Genomic DNA, 24,138 nt, shown 5'->3' on the forward strand with positions numbered 1-24,138 from the left:
AAACGATAACGGCAAATCAGTAAGAGCCATCATAGATCACACCATCTCTAATAGAGTACGATTACGACGTTCGGACACACCATTACGCTGTGGTGTTCCAGGCGGTGTTAACTGTGAAACAATTCCACATTGTCCTAAGTGAGCACCAGACTCGAAACTCAGATATTCACCCCCACGATCAGACCGTAGGAACTTTATCTTCTTGTTACGATGATTTTCCACTTCACTCTGAAATTGCTTGAACTTTTCAAATGTTTCAGATTTGTGCTTCATCAAGTAGACATAACCATATCTACTTAAATCGTTAGTGAAGGTGAGAAAATAACGATATCCGCCGCGTGCCTCCACGCTCATCGGACCACACATATCGGTATGTATGATTTCCAACAAGTCACTTGCATGCTCCATTGTTCCGGAGAACGGAGTCTTAGTCATCTTGCCCATGAGGCATGGGTCGCACGTGTCAAGTGAATCAAAGTCAAGTGACTCCAAAAGTCCATCAGCATGGAGTTTCTTCATGCGCTTTACACCAATATGACCTAACCGGCAGTGCCACAAAAATATGGCGCTATCATTGTTAACTCTAACTCTTTTGGTCTCAATGTTATGTATATGCGTATCGCTATCAAGATTCAATATGAACAATCCTCTCACATTCGGTGCATGACCATAAAAGATGTTACTCATAGAAATAGAACAACCATTATTCTCTGACTTAAAAGAGTAACCGTCTCACAATAAACAAGATCCAGATATAATGTTCATGCTCAACGCAGGCAATAAATAACAATGATCTAAGTTCATCACTAATCCTGATGGTAACTGAAGTGAAACTGTGCCGACGGCGATTGCATCAACCTTGGAACCATTTCCCACGCGCATCGTCACTTCATCTTTTGCCAGCCTTCGTCTATTCTGTAGTTCCTGTTTCGAGTTGCAAATATGAGCAACAGAACCGGTATCGAATACCCAGGCACTACTACGAGAGCCGGTTAAGTACACATCAATAACATGTATATCAAATATACCTGATTTTTCTTTGGCCGCCTTCTTATCTGCCAGATACTTGGGGCAATTGCGCTTCCAGTGACCCATACCCTTGCAATAGTAACACTCCGTTTCAGGCTTAGGTCCAGCTTTGGGTTCCTTTGTCAGATTGGCAACAGGCTTGCCGCTCTTCTTCGAATTGCCCTTCTTGCCTTTGCCGTTTCTCTTGAAACTAGTCGTCTTATTCACCATCAACACTTGATGCTCTTTACGGAGTTCAGACTCTGCGACTTTCAGCATCGCAAACAACTCGCCGGGAGACTTGTTCATCCCTTGCATGTTGTAGTTCAACACAAAGCCTTTATAGCTTGGCGGCAGTGATTGAAGGATTCTGTCAGTGATAGCTTCTTGCGGGAGTTCAATCCCCAGCTCAGCTAGACGGTTTGAGTACCCATACATTTTGAGCACATGTGCACTGACAGACGAGTTTTCCTCCATCTTGCAAGCATAGAATTTATCGGAGGTCTCATACCTCTCGATCCGGGCGTTCTTCTGAAAGATAAACTTCAACTCCTGGAACATCTCAAATGCTCCATGACGCTCAAAGCAACGTTGAAGTCCCTGGTTCTAAGCCATACAAGACTGCACATTGAACTATTGAGTAGTCCTCCTTACGTGCTAACCAAGCGTTCTTAACATCCTGATCAGCCGTAGCGGGTGGTTCATCTTCTAGCGCAGCATTAAGGACATAATCCTTCTTCCCAGCTTGTAAGATTAGCTTAAGATTACGAGCCCAGTCTACAAAGTTGCTTCCATCATCTTTCAACTTAGCTTTCTCTAGGAACGTATTAAAATTCAGGATGACTGTCGCGTGAGCCATGATCTACAACACAAATATATTCAAAGTGGACTTAGACTATGTTCAAGATAATTAGAGTTTAACTTAATCAAATTATTTGCTAAACTCCCACTCAAAAAGTACATCTCTCTAGTCATTTGAGTGGTTCATGATCCACTTACACTAGCTCAAGTCCGATCATCACGTGAGTTGAGTATAGTTTCAGTGGTAAGCATCCCTATGCTAATCATATCTTCTATATGATTCATGATCGTCCTTTCGGTCTCATGTGTTCCGAGGCCTTGTCTGTACATGCTAGGCTCGTCAAGCTTAACCCGAGTGTTCCGCGTGTGCAACTGTTTTGCACCCGTTGTATGTGAACGTTGAGTCTATCACACCCGATCATCACGTGGTGTCTCGAAATCACGAATTGTAGCAACGGTGCACAGTCGGGGAGAACACAATTTCGTCTTGAAATTTTAGTGAGAGATCACCTCATAATGCTACCGTCGTTCTAAGCAAAATAAGGTGCATAAAAGGATTAACATCACATGCAATTCATAAGTGACATGATATGGCCATCATCACGTGCTTCTTGATCTCCATCACCAAAGCACCGACACGATCTTCTTGTCACCGGCGCCACGCCATGATCTCCATCAACGTGTTGCCATCGGGGTTGTCGTGCTACTCATGCTATTACTACTAAAGCTACATCCTAGCAAAATAGTAAACGCATCTGCAAGCACAAACGTTAGTATAAAGACAACCCTATGGCTCCTGCCGGTTGCCGTACCATCGACGTGCAAGTCGATATTTCTATTACAACATGATCATCTCATACACCCAATATATCACATCACATCATTGGCCATATCACATCACAAGCATACCCTGCAAAAACAAGTTAGACGTCCTCTAATTTTGTTGTTGCATGTTTTACGTGGTGACCACGGGTATCTAGTAGGATCACATCTTACTTACGCAAACACCACAACGGAGATATATGAGTTGCTATTTTACCTTATCCAATGACCTCCTCGGTCAAATCCGATTCAACTAAAGTTGGAGAAACTGACACTTGCCAGTCATCTTTGAGCAACGGGGTTACTCGAGGCGATGAAACCAGTCTCTCGTAAGCGTACGAGTAATGTCGGTCCAAGCCGCTTCAATCCAACAATACCGCGGAATCAAGAAAAGACTAAGGAGGGCAGCAAAACGCACATCACCGCCCACAAAAACTTTTGTGTTCTACTCGAGAAGACATCTACGCATGAACCTAGCTCTGATACCACTGTTGGGAAACGTCGCATGGGAAACAAAAAATTTCCTACGTGCACGAAGACCTATCATGGTGATGTCCATCTACGAGAGGGGATGAGTGATCTACGTACCCTTGTAGACTGTACAGCAGAAGCGTTAGTGAACGCGGTTGATGTAGTGGAACGTCCTCACGTCCCTCGATCCGCCCCGCGAACAATCCCGCGATCAGTCCCACGATCTAGTACCGAACGGACGGCACCTCCACGTTCAGCACACGTACAGCTCGACGATGATCTCGTCCTTCTTGATCCAGCAAGAGAGACGGAGAGGTAGAAGAGTTCTCCGGCAGCGTGACGGCGCTCCGGAGGTTGGTGATGACCTTGTCTCAGTAGGGCTCCGCCCGAGCTCCGCAGAAACGCGATCTAGAGGAAAAACCGTGGAGGTATGTGGTCGGGCTGCCGTGGAAAAGTCATCTCAAATCAGCCCCAATACCTCCGTATATATAGGTGGGAGGGAGGGGACCTTGCCTTGGGGCTCAAGGAGCCCCAAGGGGGTCGGCCGAGCCAAGGGGGGAAGGCTCCCCCCCAAACCGAGTTGGACTTGGTTTGGTGGGTGGGAGTCCTTCCCTTCCTTCCCACCTCCTCTTTTTTTTTCTTTTCTCTTGATTTTCTCTTCTTGGCGCATAGGGCCCTTTTGGGCTGTCCCACCAGCCCACTAAGGGCTGGTGTGCCACCCTCAAGGCCTATGGGCTTCCCCGGGGTGGGTTGCCCCCCGGTGAACTCCCGGAACCCATTCGTCATTCCCGGTACATTCCCGGTAACTCAGAAAACCTTCCGGTAATCAAATGAGGTCATCCTATATATCAATCTTCGTTTCCGGACTATTCCGGAAACCCTCGTGACGTCCGTGATCTCATCCGGGACTCCGAACAACATTCGGTAACCAACCATATAACTCAAATACGCATAAAACAACATCGAACCTTAAGTGTGCAGACCCTGCGGGTTCGAGAACTATGTAGGCATGACCCGAGAGACTCCTCGGTCAATATCCAATAGCGGGACCTGGATGCCCATATTGGATCCTACATATTCTACGAATATCTTATCGTTTGAACCTCAATGCCAAGGATTCATATAATCCCGTATGTCATTCCCTTTGTCCTTCGGTATGTTACTTGCCCGAGATTCGGTCGTCAGTATCCGCATACCTATTTCAATCTCGTTTACCGGCAAGTCTCTTTACTCGTTCCGTAATACAAGATCCCGCAACTTACACTAAGTCACATTGCTTGCAAGGCTTGTGTGTGATGTTGTATTACCGAGTGGGCCCCGAGATACCTCTCCGTCACACGGAGTGGCAAATCCCAGTCTTGATCCATACTAACTCAACTAACACCTTCGGAGATACCTGTAGAGCATCTTTATAGTCACCCAGTTACGTTGCGACGTTTGATACACACAAAGCATTCCTCCAGTGTCAGTGAGTTATATGATCTCATGGTCATAGGAATAAATACTTGACACGCAGAAAACAGTAGCAACAAAATGACACGATCAACATGCTACGTCTATTAGTTTGGGTCCAGTCCATCACGTGATTCTCCTAATGACGTGATCCAGTTATCAAGCAACAACACCTTGTTTATAATCAGAAGACACTGACTATCTTTGATCAACTGGCTAGCCAACTAGAGGCTTGCTAGGGACGGTGTTTTGTCTATGTATCCACACATGTAAATGAGTCTTCATTCAATACAATTATAGCATGGATAATAAACGATTATCTTGATACAGAAATTATAATAATAACTATATTTATTATTGCCTCTAGGGCATAATTCCTACAGACACCCACTGAAATCTCTCTGCAAATGGCCGACAAATCAACTGCTTTCCTTATCGGCATTTGCGAAGATGTGCCTGTTGTGGTTGCTAACACCACTATCTTAGCAGACTTTGTTTTCTTGGATATTCCTAAGGACGATGCCATGGCTGTCATCCTCGGAAGACCCTTTTTAAATACGACAGGGGCTGTTATAGATTGCAACAAAGGCAATGTCACTTTCCATGTCAACGGTAATGAGCATACGGTGCACTTTCCGAAGAAACAGTATCGAGTACATTGCATCAATGTTATCGAAAAATCTTCATCGATTCTTATTGGGAACTTTGAATGCCCTATTCCTCGTGTCATGATGAAGTATGATTTGCTTGTTGGGGAGATACACATCCCCATTGAGGTGACCTAGTGACCATTCGAAAATTCTCCGTTCTCTGTTGCGATTCGAGAAAGTTTTGTCAAGGGGATTTGATCAACCCCATTGACGGATTTCTTTCGATGACCATGAGATGGATGAATCGAGGAGCCACAAGCCTCTGTTCCAAGCTTTCACCTTTGGTTGCTTAGAAGAAAAATGATAGGTTTAGTTTAGTTTTCTCTGTTTTCTGTTTTAGCATCCGGTAGAAAAGTACCCCGAAAATAAAAGTTCTCCGAACGCTGTGAAAATCTAGTATGATTTTTCTGGAATATTTGAAAAATACTAGGACAAAGAGTATGTCTGGGGGCCACACTAGTGGGCCACAAGCCCTAGCGGCGCGGGCACCCCTGGCCGCGCCACCGAGGCTTGTGGGGCTCACAGGCACCCCCTCCACTCACTCTTGCTCTCATCCGCTTCTCCTACCTCCAGAAAAAATCGTTTCGCAGCTCAAAACCGTGTTCTTGCTCCTCTTGCTGGGATTTTCGATCTCTTTGCTCAAATCACTGTTCTCCAAACTGTTTTGGGGAAATTACTCCTTGGTAAGTGACTCCTCCATTGGTCCAATTAGTTTTTGCTCTAGTGCCTTATACTCCGCGTATTTTTGCTGCCTTGGTGACCATGTTCTTGAGCTTTGCATGCTGATTTCAGCTGGTCCCAAGTAGTTTTGATGCGTAATATGGTCTCTAGGCACTTGTGGGAGTAGTTGCTACGAGTTTCGTTGAGCCTTATTCACTTTTCCTTAGAATCACTAAAAATTTCAGAAATTTTCAGAGATAGAAAAGGGAAAAGATGAGGAGGTTTTTGAGAGGCTCGTCAAGCCGTGACCCCAAGGATGATGAGAGTGAGAAGAAGCCCAAGTATCCGGTCCCTCGAGTCGAGGAAGTTCGAGCGTGCGAGTGGCCAAGCGACGTGTTCTGACGCGTCGCTGGAATTTATGAGGACTTTTATCACTTGGTGGAGAACGCAGGCCTTACCGCCTTCGTTGAAGATAAGTGTTCACAATACCTCCTCCTCACTAATATCTTTGTACAAAGCTTTAACTTCCATCCGAGGAAGAATCCTCCTATGGTTGAGTTTAAACTTTATGATGCCCCCCAGCGCATGTCACTCCAGGATTTTTGCAATGTTTGCAAATTACCTTATGTTGGGGATATTCATGAACCTCGTCCACGGGACTTGGAAGCTTTCGTCGATACAATTGCTGTAGGAGAAGAGAGAGGAGTGTCTTGCGCTAGAGCTGCTAGCATTCATTTTCCCGTGCTTCGGTACTTCTCACTATTCATGGGAAAATGTTTGATTGGCCGTGGGAAAGCTGGGTCACTTTATAACGATAAACCTTATAGCTTGGGCGCTATAGTAGCTCAACGGTTGAACCTTAACCGTTCTAAAGGTGTTGTCTATGGAGGTATCTATGCTACCCGTCTTGCCAGACACTTTGAGATAACCATTAGACTGGAGGAGGAAGAAGAGATGCTTCTTCCCGAGAGATATCTAGATTACGATAGCATGGTTCTCCATGACTTTCTTGATAGAGATATAGGTGGAAGGATGATTTACAACCTGGTATTTAGTCAGGGTAGTCATGAGACTATTACTTTGCCTGCTCCTTCTTTGTTCAATCTTCATGCAGGCAGGTACACTATTATTCCCTCGGACATCTACGCATATTGGGGCTTGGCCCAACCATAGGTGCCCGTGCCCGACCGCCAGTCGAGTACCAGACGCCAGTTTATCAGTGGGAGACGGAGGAGCTCACACAACAGTGGCATCCTCAGTCCACTCCGGAGTATCCCGGAGCTGGTTATTTCCCTCCTTGGGAGTAGACCAAGTTAGGCCAAAAGCCTAAGCTTGGGGGAGTACGTGTTCTCACCGACTTTACATTCTTGCTTATGCTTTCACTTTGTTAGCCGGTGTTCACACTTGCCACTGTATCATCCATGCTAGTTTTATTTTCTTTTTCCCGTTTTCTTTCCGTGTGTCTGTCTAGTTTGAGAAAACCCAAAAAGATTTTCTTTTTCTTCTTTTGCTTGTTGGGAGCTTTCCCGTGTAAATAGTTTTCTTTTTCTTTGGGTCAAGGTAGAAGATATTGGTTACAATGTTTAGTGGCTCTTGCATGCATACCTGTTTAGCTTTCAAAGAGCCATATTACTTTGTCTTCTCCTTTGTGTTTGCCTGCAGATTCCAGCCTAGTCCAATGCATGAACACGTTTATTATTGTTCACATCGTTCGGTCGTGCAAGTGAAAGGCAATAATGACGATATATGATGAAGTGTCTGAGCCTGGAAAAGCTGGTATGAACTCGATCTATTTTGTTTTTGTAAATATGACTAGCTCATCATGCCTGATTCAGCTTTGTTGTGAGAGAAACATGTTTGTAATGACAACTTAGAGATCATAGTTGCTTATGCCATGCTTAATTAACTAGGAGCTTATAATGGTTTGTCTTGGTTGCCAACATGAATGTTGAGATGACTATGATGTAGTATGATAGGATGGTATCCTCCTTTGAATGTTTCAAGTGGCTTGACTTGGCGCATGTTCACGATGTAGTTGAAACAAAATCAACTTAGCCTCTATGATGTTCATGTTCATGGTGATTTATGTCCTACTCATGCTTGCACTCAATGCTAGTTAATCTCAATGCATTTTGATGACTGTTGTCGCTCTCTAGTTGGTCGCTTCCCAGTCTTTTGCTAGCCTTCACTTGTACTAAGCGGGAATACTGCTTGTGCATCCACTCCCATAAACCCAAGGTTGTTCCATATGAGTCCACCATACCTACCTATGTGTGGTATCTACCTGCCGTTCCAAGTAAATTTGCATGTGCCACTCTCTAAATCTTCAAGAAATAATCTGTTTTGCATGCCCGGACCGCTCATGTGGTGACAGGGGGCTATTGGTATCTTCCATGCTAGGCGTGTTATCCTCGATATGTGTTTATTCACTATCATTCATGAGAAAGGGGCCGGTAATTGGAATTCCCAGTTCCATGCTCAAATCGAAAGATAATTGCAAACAAAACTCCCCCAGGATTGATGTTGGTATGGACGATACCCAAGGATTCTGCTAGCCGTGGAGTGTGATTGATTGGTGGTGGGGGAGTCAAAACTTTACTTTTCTGTTTGGGAACTGCCTATAGCATGTGTAGCGTGGAAGATGTTGAGAACTCTTAGTCATTGCGTTGACAATGAAAGCATGCAACCTAAAATTATTATCTCTATTTTCAAAGCTTGAGCTCTGGCACCTCTACAAATCATTGCTTCCCTCTGCGAAGGGCCTGTCTATTTATGTTCCTATTGAGTCATCCTCTTCTTACAAAAGCACCAATTAGAGAGCACCTCTGTCATTTTCATGCTTTGCTTTTAATTGTGTTGAGTGTGACTATGACTGGATCTTCATTGCCATGAATTACAATGTTTAGTCAGCCCTTGGTGTTTTAAGGTGCTCTGCATTTACGTTTTGTGGTCTCAGAAAGAGCTAGCGAGATATCATCTATTCGTACTGCTTCATGTTGTTTTGATTGAAGTTTTAACGTTTGAGGCTTATGATTATTTGCTCGCTAGTTGATTATGCCATTGATATGAGTTTACCGTGAGACCTAGATGTCATTTGCTTATGTGGTTTGCTTGTGATGTTGCTGAAATTCTGGTTGTGAGTTAGACATAGTTGCAACAACAAGATCAAACAGAGTTCGTCAAAGTTTTTCTTTTGTCTCTCTCAGTTTGTCAACTGAGTTGCTTGAGGACAAGCAAGGCTTTAAGCTTGGGGGAGTTGATACGTCTCCATCGTATCTACTTTTGCGAACTCTTTTGCCCTTGTTTTGGACTCTAATTTGCATGATTTGAATGGAACTAACCCGGACTGACGCTGTTTTCAGCAGAATTGCCATGGTGTTGTTTTTGTGCAGAAATGAAAGTTCTCGGAATGTCCTGAAAATTTACGGAGATTTTTTCTGGAATAAAAGAAAAATACCTGTGCAAAGATCCACCGGAGGGAGCGTGCCAGTGGGCCACAAGCCCACAGGCCGCGGTCACCTCCTATGGCCGCGCCGTGAGGGCTTGTGGGGCCCACGTGGCACCACCGCCCCCAATCTCACCTCTATATCTTCCGTTTTGCCTGGAAAAAATCAGAGAGAAGGTTTCATCGCGTTTTGCGATACGGAGGCGCCGCCACATCATGTTCTTCATCTGGAGGGCAGATCTGGAGTCCGTTTCGGGCTCCAGAGAGGGGAAATCATCGCCATCGTCATCATCAACCTTTCTCCATCAACAATTCCATGATGCTCTTCATCGTTCGTGAGTAATCTCATCGTAGGCTTGCTGGACGGTGATGAGTTGGATGAGATCTATCATGTAATCGAGTTAGTTCTTGACGGGGATTGATCCCTAGTATCCACTATGTTCTAGATTGATGTTGCTACTACTTGGCTATGCTTAATGCTTGTCACTAGGGCCCGAGTGCCATGATTTCAGATCTGAACCTATTATGTTGTCGCCAATATATGTGTGTTTTAGATCCTATATTGCAAGTTGTAGTCACCTACTATGTGTTATAACCCGGCAACCCCGGAGTGACAATAGCCGGAACCACTCCCGGAGATGACCATAGTATGAGGAGTTCATGTATTCACCGCGTGTTAATGCGTTGGTCAGGTTCTTTATTAAAAGGAGAACCTTAATATGCCATAGTTTCCATTAGGACCCCGCTGCCACGGGAGGGATGGACAATAGATGCCATGCAAGTTCTTTTCCCTAAGCACGTATGACTACATACGAAATACATGCCTACATTAGATTGATGAACGGGAGCTAGCCACATATCCCTCCATGTTATAGCTGTTACATGATGAATCACATCCGTCACACTCATCCATCACCAATCCACTGCCTACGAGTCTTTTACTACTGGTCCTCGCTATGTTACTTTGCCTAGGCTTGTCCCTTTCTACAAGAGGGATTGGGCCACTTTGTTGCTGCTGTCACTACTGCTGTTACTTGTTACTTTGCTGCTGCTGCTACTACTGTTCCTTACTACTCCACCGTTACTTGTTGCAAGACTTTGTTGGCGCTGTTGCCGAGGCTAGGTAAGCGGTACTAACATCCCGTCAACCAAGGCTTTTTTTCTGGCACCGTTGCTATCATACTACCTTGCTACTGATAGTTTGCTTGCATACACTAAACTTTAAGGTGTGGTTGAATTGACAACTCAACTGCTAATACTTGAGAATATTCTTTCGCTTCCCCTTGAGTCTAATCAATAAATTTGGGTTGAATACTCCACCCTCGAAAACTTCTACGATCCCATACGCTTGTGGGACATCAATGTGCAATAGAGCATATCATGTCGTCGGGGTTTGGATGCTCCTACGAAGTTCGCACTAATCCTTGAGGTGACAATGGGCAATGCACGGTATCGAACAGGATAGAAAAATATGTGTAGGTGAGAGTGAATACATCCATGGATTCACATTAGTCCGAAAGAGTTCACATACTTATTGCAAGATTTTATTAGCTTCCTTGACAAAGTACTTCTCGCATGCCCCTAGGGACGAGGTTGGTAGGAGTTAACCATCGCGTGCCCCCGACATAAACACCACTAGGATTTCAATGAGGAATAAGAATACTCACACATCATCACCATGCCACGACTAATATTTAGATGATAGCAAATTGACATCCTTTAAATATCAATATTTTTACTAACCAACAACCAAGCACTCAAGCCCTTTCATATTAGCACATATCATTAACCCACAATTTCTTTTTTATGTGCTACATGTTGTTTTGTTTATGCACTCCTTGAATACCTACTATTTTTGGACTAGTCTTATAAACCACGCAAATTACCATAACTATTTATTAAGTCTCGAACAAATATAAGTGAATAAAGTGAGTGTAATTATTTATATAAAATATATACACCACTGTGCTCTAAAAGATATAGGTGAAGCACTAGAGAAACTACTAAGCTCAAAAGATATAAGTGAAGCACATAGAGTATTCTTTCAAATCATGGTGAATATGTGTCTCTCTCAAGTAGTGCATTCAGAAAATAATGATTGTGGAAAACTAAAAAGGAAGTAAACTAATGCAAACGACAATCCAAGCAAAACTCATATCATGCGATGAATACAAATATAGCTCCAAGTGACATACCGATGGATTGAAACAAAAGAGGGGATGCCTTTCGGGGCATCCCCAAGCTTAGACACATGAGTCTTCCTAGAATATTACCTTGGGGTGCCTTGGGCATCCCAAGCTCAGGATCTTGTTGTCCCTTATTCCTTCATCCATCATGATAACACGCAAAACTTGAAAACTTCAGCACAGAAAACTCAACAGAAAACTCATGAGATCCGTTAGGAAGATAAGCGAACCATAAATATTAGGCACTGTTATAAATTTACTCATATTTTATTATTGCATTAGATACTATATTATGAGAACTCCATGACTTATACCCCCGATATATTTCATAGCATCATCAAAACAAGCAAACTATGCAAGCAAAAAAACAGAATTTGTTAAAACAGAACAGTCTATAGTGATCAACAAAAACACCCTACTCATGTAACTCCTAGAATTATGAAAAATTAGGAAAACCTGAGGAATTTGTATAACAATACTGTGTAAAAAATTCATATCAAAATAATGTCCAGTAAAATAACAGAAATTCTGCACTGGACGTCAAATTTTGTGCTTTTGCACTGTATCAATTCTACTTATCATTCACATCATCCCAAAGGCTTTACTTCGCACAAACACTAATTTAAACATTAAAACACAATAATTATAGTACAAATAATCATTTTATCACATACAAACAGAAAATAAAACAATAAAAATAAGTTAATTATTGGGTTGCCTCCCAACTAGCGGTATTGTTTTACGCCCCTAGCTAGGCGTAATGCATATGATTCAAGTGTCATCATCCACCTTATCAAGCTCCTCAATAACACAACCATTCTTCTTAGGGATAATATGAGGCTTGAAAATAGGGTGTCCTATTAAGTTTATAAAATTGGTATGGACACTAATCATTTTGAGATCTTTCTTTCTCTTGATCGTAGGGGTACTAATGCTCTTGGGAACATATATGAACTTATGATTTTTGTTTTGAGAGGTACTAACATTAGTTTTCAAGGGAGTGAAAGCAGAACCTACTTTATCAATGACTTCCTCCATCTTATAAATTCTATTCAAGCTTTTCTCTACCCTTTCCTCAATAGTTGTATATTTCTCCTTTCAAGATTTCAAAGCAATTCCTACCTGTGACCCAAATTGAGTGATATGATTATGAAGCTTTTTTATCAAACTCCTCAATTTGTTATTTAGTAATCATTTTATTTTCAATAGCATCAAGCCTTTGCATAACGTGTTGTATGGTCAAAATAGTTTCATTAATGGTAATAGGCAGTGACCCAACTAAATTTTCTATGGCTTTAAAACCATATGAAGTGTGACTCATTGAGAAGTTACCACCGGTAATAGCATCAAGTACTCCCTCTGTCCCAAAATTCTTGTCTTAGGTTTGTCTAGAAATGAATGTATCTAAATACTAAAATATGACTAAATATATTCATATCTAGACAAATCTAAGACAAGTATTTTGAGACGGAGGGAGTACAATTATATACGAAGTAGTAATACCTGCATAGAAATTATGAAGAAAGATGTTGGGGTATTGCTTATGGGTTGATTTATGTTGAGAAATGCAAATACCATGCCAAACATCTTTTTAATTTTCTCCTACCCTTTTTAAAATTAAGCACCTCATTATCGGGAGTAAAGGGAACAAAGGAAGAACTAGCCATGGTAGCAAGCAAACAAGTAAATTAGCAAAGATAATCTTTCTTAAGTTTTTGAGTAGCAAGCAAAATATAACAACAAATAAAAAGTAGAACAATTGAAAGATAATTTGTGCAAAGGTACTTGATGGTAGGTTGGTGATACTCCCCGGCAACGGCGCTAGAAAACCTTCCCGGTAATTGTGATTTGTGTTGGGTTTTTCCGTGAAGAGGAACGAGTGATGCAACACAGTATAGATAAGTATTTCCCTCGGTGAGAACCAAGGTTATCTAACCAAAAGGAGGACCACACAACCCCCATATTTAGCACCCTACACACAAAAGAGCAAACACTTGCACCCAACGCGGGCAAGAGAGTTGTCAATCCTCTTGAACTGGTTACTTGCAAGCGGATATGTAGTGTTGATAGATAGTTCAAATATGTTAGATACAAAAAGTAAAGACAAATAACAAAGGGCATCAAGGAAATAATAGCGTTTGTAAATTTAAATGTGAATAGAGCCCAAGGGCTGTAGTGTTCTCTAGTGGCATCACTCTCGAGGTAGGCATACGGTGGGTAAACAAATTAATGTTGGGCAATTGATGGAGAAGAGCATAGTTATGCAATCTTTATTCATGGCAATGATCATGTGTATATATGCATCACGTGCATAAGCAAATATGCCGACTCCTACCTGTAGTTATTACTATTAATCCACCCATCGACCGCTATCCAGCATGCCTCTAGAATATTAAGTAAAATAGAGTATTGCTTGGAGAGCAATGACATGATGTAGACAAAGATAATCCAATTAATATGAATTAACCTCATAGTTTTATCATTTATGGAAATAATGCAAAGGTGTGTCTTGTCTCTTTCTGTCACTGGGATATAGAGCATCGCCAGATTGAACCCACTACAACACACACTTCTACTAAAGAAAGTTTAATCTAGTTGGCCAAACCAAATCAATAAATCAGAGAGATTTATGAAGCTATAATAATCATGCAAATAAGAATCATATAATTCGGAGAAGAGTTAAATCTTTTTCATGAATAATCTGAAGATAAACCCACAATTCAGCGGATCCCAACAAATGCACCACGCAAAGTGATTACATCGAATAGATCATCGTGAAGATGCGATGAACTTTGTATTGAAGAACATAGAGAGAGAGAGCCATCTAGATACTAGCTATGGACTCGTAGGTCGGTGGTAGACTACTCACACATCACCATGGGAGCATCAAGTATGATGTAGAGCCCGTCCATGATTGGTCCCCACTCCCACAGGGCAAATGAACATGGCTCCTGATGGGCACACGACAGAATAGAGACTTGTCGCAGCCAAAAAAGTGCTTGGGGAGCTCCCTTAGGGATTTGGTGGAATATGACAATTTATAATCCATAGAATGAGGTCAGGAGAGCCATGAGGGGTCCACGACCCAACAGGGCGCGGCCACATCCCCACCCCGGGCGCGACCTATTGGCTCGTGGGTCCCTCTTGTGGCCCCCCGACCTTCTCCCGGAGATTTCAAGTCTTTTTTTGGTCCAAAAAATCATCAAAAAGTTTCGTGGTATTTGGACTCCATTTGGTACTGAAACCTGAAAAGACAAAAACATACAGAAAACAACAACTGGCACATGGCACTGGGTTAATAGGTTAGTTCTCAAAGATAAGATGAATTGGCAAATAAATGCCCCCAAAAGCATCCTAGAATGATAATATTATAGCATGAAATAATCAAAAATTATAGATACGTTGGGGACGTATCAACCCACAATTCATCGGATCCCAACAAACGCACCACTCAAAGTGATTAGATAAGATAGATCTCTCGGGAATTGCGGTGATAATGGCAAAGAAGAACATAAAGAGAGAGATATCCATCTAGGTACTAACTATGAACCTGAAGGTCTATGGTGAACTACTCACACAACACCATGGTTACATCAAGGTTGAGTTAGAGGCCCTCCGTGATCGACCCCCATACGACTGGGCACTCGAACAGGGTTTCAAATGGGCACACGACGGAATAGAGACTTGTGTTGTCAGAACAAGTGTTTTGGGAGGCTCTTAGGGCTTTTGGGGAATATGTGAATTTATAGGACACACAAGAGGGCCAAAGGCCAAGGGAGGTGGACCCAGGCCATCAGGGCACAACCACACCCCCTATACATCCAACTTGCTTGCTCATTAAGACCTCGGGCATTTGAGGAAGCCCATCATCGGAATATACAAGTCAAGTTCTATAATAAAAAGTTCCCACTAGCATATGAAAGTGACAAAACATGAGACTTTGTATATGCAAAACATGTTGCTACTTTGAAGCACATGTGTGGAAAAAGAGGAGTAGCACTATCCCTTCTCTCTTTTCTCTCATTTTTTTCTTTTTTTTTGTATGTGTTCTATGTTTTTATTTTCCTTTTTTCTCTTATTTTTTTACGCTGCCACAAGTGTGTGTTCCGACGGGAGGCCATCTGGAGCTTCGTTCCGGCACCCTGCCGGAGGGGGGAGGTCGATCACGGAGGGCTTCTTCATCAACCTTGCTGCTCTCATGATAATGTGTGAGTAGTTCACCATGGATCTACGGGTCCATAGCTTGTACCAAGGTGGCAATCTCTCTCTCTCTCCCTCTCTCTCTTTCTCTCTCTCTATCTCTCTCTCTCTCTCTCTCTCTCTCTCTCTCTCTTGTTCTTCAATACAATGACCATCACCTCTTCACTTTGATCCACATGATGTAATTCCTTTTCTGCGGCGCATTTGTTGGGATCCGTTGAATTGTGGGTTTATGTTTAGATTATTCATGATAAGTATTTAAGACTGTTCTGAATACTAATATGATTCTTATGTGAATGATTATGATAGATTTGTAATTCACTTTAATCTATTGAAATAGTTTGTCCAACTAGACTGATATTTCTTGGGTGAGAGAGGTGAGTTGTAGTAGGGTCAACCTGGCAAATTTCTATATCCTAGTGATAGAAGGGGACAATATGCGTCTTTGTGTTGCTGCTACTAAGGATCAAACAATGGGGTTTATTCATATTGCTTGAGGTCACTTTGTCTACATCATGTCAGTGTTCTTCATGCATTACTCTGTTTTACTTAATACTATAGAAGCATACTGAATAGTGGTTGATGAGTGGAGTAATAGTAATAGGTACAGATAGGAGTCAATCTATTTGTTTATGGACGTGATGCCTATATATACACACATGATCATTGCCGTGAATATCGCATAACTATCCGGTTTTCTATCTATTGCCCAACAGTAATTTGTTTACCCACAGTATGCTATTTTTCATGAGAGGTGCCATTAGGGAAAACTATGCCCCCGAGTCTATTCACAACATATTTACAAAACCTTCAATATGTTTCCTCCATTTACTTGTTTTAATTTTATTTTGCAATTTACAATTATGTATCTACACACCTCACTCGCTTGCAAATAACAAGTATAAGGGGACTGACAACCCTCTTGCCCACATCGGGTGCAAGTTGTTTGTTCTTTTGTGTGCAGTCGCTGAAGACGGTTGTGGTTGATATTCCTATTGGTTTGATAAACCTTGGTTTCATAACTGAGGTAAATACTTACTCATATTATGCTGCGATAAGACGTTCCTCTTCACGGAAAATCCAACGCAGATCACAAGTATCATAGGTAAATGATAAAATGAGAATTTTTGGTGTGACATACTACCAATATTTAATCTTTTTAGGTATGATCATTGAGAGATGATGAATCAACAAGCATTGACATAGTAATATCCCTAAACATAAGTAACATAATCATCAATGTTCAAAATATACGATCCCAAAAGAATGTTTACCCCTATTGATTTTATCATATTAACATGGCATGGCCCCGTCATCACCACATAAATATAAATTTTAAGCACCACAGTGTTAAGTCAGGCAATTTGATCGTACTTTTTAACACGCTTCACCTTTTTATTACTCACTCAGTACATGAGCGTGAACCATGGACATAGCATGTAGGTGGAATAGAATATGATGGTAGGTACCAAAGGGATAAAAGTGGAGAAGAAAGTCTCGCATCAACTCGGCGTATCAACGGGCTATTGAGATGCCCATCAATAGATATCAACGTGAAGAGTAGGGATTGCCATGCAATGTATGAACTAGAGCTATAAGTGTATGAAAGCTCGACTAAAGCTAAGTGGGTGTGCATCCAACTTGCTTGCTCATGAAGACCTGAGGCATTTGAGGAAGCGTGTCATCGGAATATACAAGCCAAGTTCTATAATGAAAAATTCCCACTAGCATATGGAAGTGACAAAACATGAGACTCTCTATATGAAAACGTGGTGCCACTTTGAAGGGCAAGTCTGGAAAAGGAGGTAGTAGCACTGTCCCTTCTCTCTTTTCTCTATTTATTTTTCTTTTTTCTTTTTATCCCTTCTTTTTTTTCTCTTTCTTTTTTCTATATTTTTTTTCTTTTTTCTTTTCTTATTTTTTTTCTGGAATCTCATCCCTACTTCCGGGGGAATCATTGTCTCCATCATCATTTCCTCACCAAGACAGTTCCTAATAATGAATAGCATCACACTTATGTTTACTTACAACTCGATATGAGAAACTACAAAAGAGTATGAATCTATATGAATGCCTCTTGCTGTGTATCGGGATGTGCAATGATCTAGCATAACATGTATGCTAATGATAAACGGTGGCTTTGCCCCAAATACTATGTCATCTACATGATCATGCAAAGCAATATGACAATGGGTGTACAAGTCATATGTAACGTTGGAAGTTGCATGGCAATATATCACATAATGGCTATGGAAATGCCATGATAGGTAGGTATGGTGGCTGTTTTCGGGAAGATATAAGGCGGCTTATGTGCAATAGAGCATATCATGTCGTGGGGTTTGGATGCACGTACGAAGTTCGCACTAATCCTTGAAGTGAGAATGGGCAATGCACGGTACCAAAGAGGATAGTAAAATATGTGTAGGTGAGATTGAATACATCCATGTATTCACATTAGTATGAAAGAGCTCACATACTTATTGCAAGATTTTATTAGCTTCCTTGACAAAGTACTACTCGCATGCCCCTAGGGACGAGGTTGGTAGGAGTTAACCATCGCGTGCCCCTGATACGTCCATTTTGCATCATGCTTTCATGTTGATATTTATCGCTTTTTTGGGCTGTCATTACACTTCACGGTACAATACTTATGCCTTTTCTCTCTTATTTTGCAAGGTTTACATGAAGAGGGAGAATGCCGGTAGCTGGAATTCTGGCCTGAAAAAGGAGCAAGTTTGAGATACCTATTCTGCGCAACTCCAAAAGCCGTGAAAATCAACGAGGATTCATTTTGGAATTTATAAAAAATACTGGGTCGAAGAAGTACCAGGGGGGCGCCAGCAGGAGGCCACAAGCCTGCTAGGCGCGGCCTCCCCCCTGGCCGCGCCTAGGGGGCTTGTGGGCTCCCAGCTGGCCCTCTGGCTCCCCTCTTTTGCTACAAGAAGGGTTTCGTTTTAGAAAAAAACCAAGAGGAGGCTTTCGGGAGGATTTGCCGCCGCCACGAGGCGGAACTTGAGCAGAACCAATCTAGAGGTCCGGCAGGACGATCCTGCCGGGGAAACTTCCCTCTCGGAGGGGGAAATCGTCGCCATCGTCATCACCAACACTCCTCTCATCGAAGGGGACTTGTCACCATCAACATCTTCATCAACACCATCTCATCTCCAAATCCTAGTTCATCTCTTGTAACCAATCTACGTCTCGTGACTCCGATTGGTACTTGTAAGGTTGCTAGTAGTGTTAATTACTCGTTGTAGTTGATGCTAGTTGGATTACTTGGTGGAAGATTATATGTTCAGATCTTTGATGCTATTCATTACCTCTCTGATCATGAATATGATTATGCTTTGTAAGTAGTCACTTTTGTTCCTGAGAACATGGGATAAGTCATGCTATAAGTAGTCATGTGAATTTGGTATTCGTTCGATATTTTGATATGTTGTATGTTGTTTTTCCTCTAGTGGTGTTATGTGAACGTCGACTACATAAAACTTCACCATTATTTGGGCCTAGAGGAAGGCATTGGGAAGTAGTAAGTAGATGATGGGTTGCTACAGTGACAGAAGCTTAAACCCTAGTTTATGCGTTGCTTCGTAAGGGGCTGATTTGGATCCACTAGTTTAATGCTATGGTTAGACTTTGTCTTAATTCTTATTTCTTAGTTGCAGATGCTTGCAAGAGGGGTTAATTATAAGTGTGATACTTTTCCAAGTAAGGGCAGTACCCAAGCGTCGGTCCACTCACATATCAAACTATCGAAGTAGCGAACGCGAATCATATGAACATGATGAAAACTAGCTTGACATAAATTCCCATGTGTCCTCGGGAGCGCTTTACCTCCTATAAGAGTTTCTCCAGGCTTGTCCCTTGCTACAAAAGGGATTGGGCCACTTTGCTTCACCATTGTTACTTTTGTTACTTGCTACTTGCTATGAATCATCTTGTCACACAACTACTTGTTACCGATAATTTCAGTGCTTGCAGATATTACCTTGCTGAAAACCACTTATCAGATCCTTCTGCTCCTCGTTGGGTTCGACACTCTTACTTATCGAAAAGACTATTATAGATCCCCTATACTTGTTGGTCATCAAGACTCTTTTCTGGCATCGTTGCCGGGGAGGGAAGCGCCTTTGTTAAGTGGAATTTGGTAAGGAAACATCTATACTTATACTAATTAGACACTCTCAAGAAATTCCCACGTTAATTAGAAATTAAGAGCCGTTTATCTGGTGGGACCGAGTTATTACGGTGTAGATCTTCTGATAACTCCGTAGAAATAAACATATTAATTAGTGATTAATCTACTTATACTAATTAGACACTCTCAAGAAATTCCCACGTTAATTAGAAATTAAGAGCCGTTTATCTGGTGGGACCGAGTTATTACGGTGTAGATCTTCCGATAACTCCATAGAAATAAACATATTAATTAGTGATTAATCAGAAATTACTAAGAGAAGGTCTAAAGATGGGAACATTTGTTTTGCCTCTCTAACAAATCTTTCACGACTCCAATTCAATTAGAAAAAGAAACTCTCGATATCACATGAAATTCCCTAGAAATTATAATTTAGACGAGATGTGAAGATGGGAACACGCATTATGCCTCTCTTCCAAGTCTCCAGCTCAGTTAAAAAAAAGTCTCGATCTCACGAGTCAAGTCTAGATCCCAATATCTCTCACGACTCTTCCCTTCCTCTAGATCAGCAAAAGAGAAAGAACTCTGGATCTCACAAGTCAAGCTCTGCCAGCAGCGACCGTCCGCACATGGTATGAGCCAGATTTGTCAACTACTGCTAATAAGCAGTCTTGATCACGTACATGCAACAGCTCATGAGAAAAGCTCTCTGATCTTTGTCGGATATGGATGAGCCTGCCATGATCAGAATACTAGATGATGGGCAGCCCTGAGGACGTGTGTCAACCAAATCGAGGATCCTGATGTATGTCTCCACCAGCTCCGCCCTCCACATGTGAAGCAATGCCATCATGCAGGTTCAATCTATACAACTCTATACTCTATACACGTGCTAATGCTAAATCTAGGAGTTCTCCGTCTGCTTTAATCTTTTTCCTCTTTAATTTTCTATCATCATGTATCACTGGTATGGTGAATTTGTTTTACAGCATGGGTTTGGTCTTATTCTCTTTGTCGTCTGTCTCATCTCTTATCCCTGTGTACACTAGAACCCCAGGTTTCAAGGCCAAGGAAAGCACAAAATACAATCATAGAAATTTCTGGGATGTGGTTGCAAGCTCAGGGTCAACAAAGTCAATGGAAGAAGGCCAACAGCGTATGCATGTTATACTCCAGTAAGTTATCCTCTTTACAACCTATATAAGTTCATATAAATCCTTTTTTAACAAAAGGAGACGCCATGCAGATTGATTCTTTAGATTGTCGCTGAGTCTAATTACCTAGATATTTGGAATATTCCACTTTCATACAACCCCCTCATGGAGTCGCGGTCATGGTCTTGATCTTTCTCATCAATCGATCTATCGAATGTGGCAGGTCTTGCGGCCAAATAAAGGGAAGAAGAAATATCCATTCCCAAAGACTACAACAACAGGAGCAATCGTGGCATCAAGAACATGGATGTTGAGATGAAATCGGATGCGCTCCCGCAATATCACGTAGAACCAGGTCAAGAAATTTCTCCCAGATGCATGGGATAAAGATATACTCTTTCCGTTCTTCAATATAAGTTTTTTAGAAATTCTATTAGAAACTACATACGGATGTATATACACATACTCTAGAGTATAGATTCACTCATATTGCTCCATTTATAGCCCCTAATTAAAATTTTAAAAAGATTTATATTTAAGAACCGAGGGAGTAGCTAGCAGCTGATGACTCTCGAATTGTTCATCGTTGTCCTTAATCATTATCCTTACCGGTAATTCTGAATGTAATGCGATGCAAGGCCTAAGTTTGTACAGTGCATGGCATATATTCTCTACATTCAATGCTCCAACTACCAACATTTATTTTCTGTATGCTTGGAGATGTCTAGACCCACACTATTTCTTTTAGTAACTTACTAATTTATATGGTTCATGTACTTATTATATTAATTTATTATTTGGGAACAAGTCATGGTTATGTTAGTATGTATTAAGTTAGTCCGATAAAACAAATCTCTGCACAAATGTTTGATTTAGACCTTATTTCTCATTGACCTTAGGGCCATTATTGGACCCAGGGGCATTCGGCATTCTCCTGTAATCATGACGCATAAATATCTGTTTTTGTGTGTAATCAAACTATTTTATAATCTGAAAAGACAATGTTTAGGCAACAAGTCCAAAGTACCATGTAACATGACAGCTCCGATATATTTTAAGTTGAATACATTGCAAGGAGTAGTTTGAGATTTATTTAGTGCCTTAGAGTTGATGGTTTAGTATTTCCTAATATACAGTAGAGTAGATTTCCTAAAGTTGTACGAATAGAATAAAGTATGCTTATATTATGGCTATTCTTATATTATCACAATTTAATCTATTTAATATCAGAAAATATAATGTATAAAGAAAAGTACAATATAGTATGAATTCAAAGTAGCGGATTTATATCTCAAAATTAACATTGCCAAGATTGTAGGTTTAGTATGAGATTTCATTAGTGTAGCTTGGCCGTTTAGTATTTCCTATTAACACAATGTTGTAAATTTCATGAAGTTGAATTAATAGAATCACATATGCTTATTATACTATATCACCACATTTTAAAATCCTACATGTATTTCACTACTATTTTTCCCCATTTTCAATTCTATATTCCAATCGAATATAAAATAAAATCATTAGCATGATTAAAAATAGGGAATAGTGCAGTTTGACTTCCTCGACTATTTGACTTGCTTAAATTTCGGTACTTGATCATACAACCAAAACAAATATTTAGCATTCAATTCATTTGTTTTCCATCGCGCACACTATCGTAGTGTTGTTTGACGGGAGAAGATGTTGCACATATTGTAGTGAAACCAATAGAATTTAGTCGTCGTAAAAGACCACAGAGAAAACACCAGCCCATGCATTCGCACGGGTTCACGACTAGTTTATATAGTGTGCTGAAATTTATTGTCACTTGTTGCTATGGAAACTAATCCTTTGAGGGGCTTGTTCGGGGTATCTTCACCTCAAACGGAAGCACAAAGAGTTGCTCCTCAACCTGATGCACCTACGGAAACTATTTGCTATGAATTTCCTTCGGGTATGTTGAGAAACTGCTGGCTAATCCTTTTACAGGAGATGGAACATCACATCCCGACTTGCATCTAATCTATGTAGATGAAGTTTGTGGTTTATTTAAGCTTGCAGGTTTTCCCGAGGATGAGGTCAAGAAGACGGTCTTCCCCTTATCTTTGAGGGATAAGGCGTTGACATGGTATATGCTATGTGATGATACTGGATCATGGAATTACAATTGGTTGGAATTGGAATTTCATCAAAAGTTTTATCCTATGTATCTAGTATATCGTGATCGGAATTATATTTATAATTTTTGGCCTCGTGACAGAGAAAGCATCGCTCAAGTTAGGGGGAGGCTTAAATCAATGCTATATTCATGCCCCAACCATGAGTTCTCGAGAGAAATTATCATTCAGAACTTCTATGCTGGGCTTTCTCATGATGATCGCACCATGCTTGACACTTCTTGTACCGGTTCTTTTATGAAGAGAGATATTGACTTCAGATGGAATTTATTGGAAAGAATTAAACGCAACTCTGAAGATTGGGAGCTTGATGAAGGTAAGGAGTCAGGTATGAATTTCAAGTTTGATTGCGTTAAATCCTTTGTTGAAACAAATACCTTTTATGATTTTAGCGCTAAGTATGGACTTGACTATGAGATAGTAGCTTCTTTGTGTGAATCATTTGCTGCTCATATTGATCTCCTCAAAGAGAAGTGGTTTAAATATCATCCTCCCTTAGAAGTCAGTGTAGTTAAACCCAATCCAGCTGAAGAGAAAGTCATTGCCTTTAACGATCCTATTGTTCCTAGTGCTTACATTGAGAAACCACCTTTCCCTGTTAGGATAAAGGATCGTTCTAAAGCTTCAACTGTGATACGTAGGGGCTACATTAGAACACCTACACCCCCTGAGCAAATTAGAGTTGAACTTAGCACTGCTATTATCAAAGATCTCCTGTCCGACAATCTTGATGGCCATGATATTCACTTCTGTGTAGATGCTGCTAGAATTGCTAAACCACATGCTAGAGACAAACATAGGCCTGTTGTTGGCACGCCTGTTGTTTCTGTTAAGATAGGACATCATTGTTATCATGGTTTATGTGACGTGGGTGCTAGTCTTAGTGCAATACCTCAATACTTATATGGTGAAATTAAAGACGAGATTGCACCTGCTGAGATAGAACCTATTGATGTCACTATTCAGCTTGACAATAGAGATACTATCTGCCC

The sequence above is a fragment of the Hordeum vulgare genome, chromosome 5H (assembly GCF_904849725.1).
Source record: "Hordeum vulgare subsp. vulgare chromosome 5H, MorexV3_pseudomolecules_assembly, whole genome shotgun sequence".
In the NCBI taxonomy this organism is placed as follows: domain Eukaryota; kingdom Viridiplantae; phylum Streptophyta; class Magnoliopsida; order Poales; family Poaceae; genus Hordeum; species Hordeum vulgare.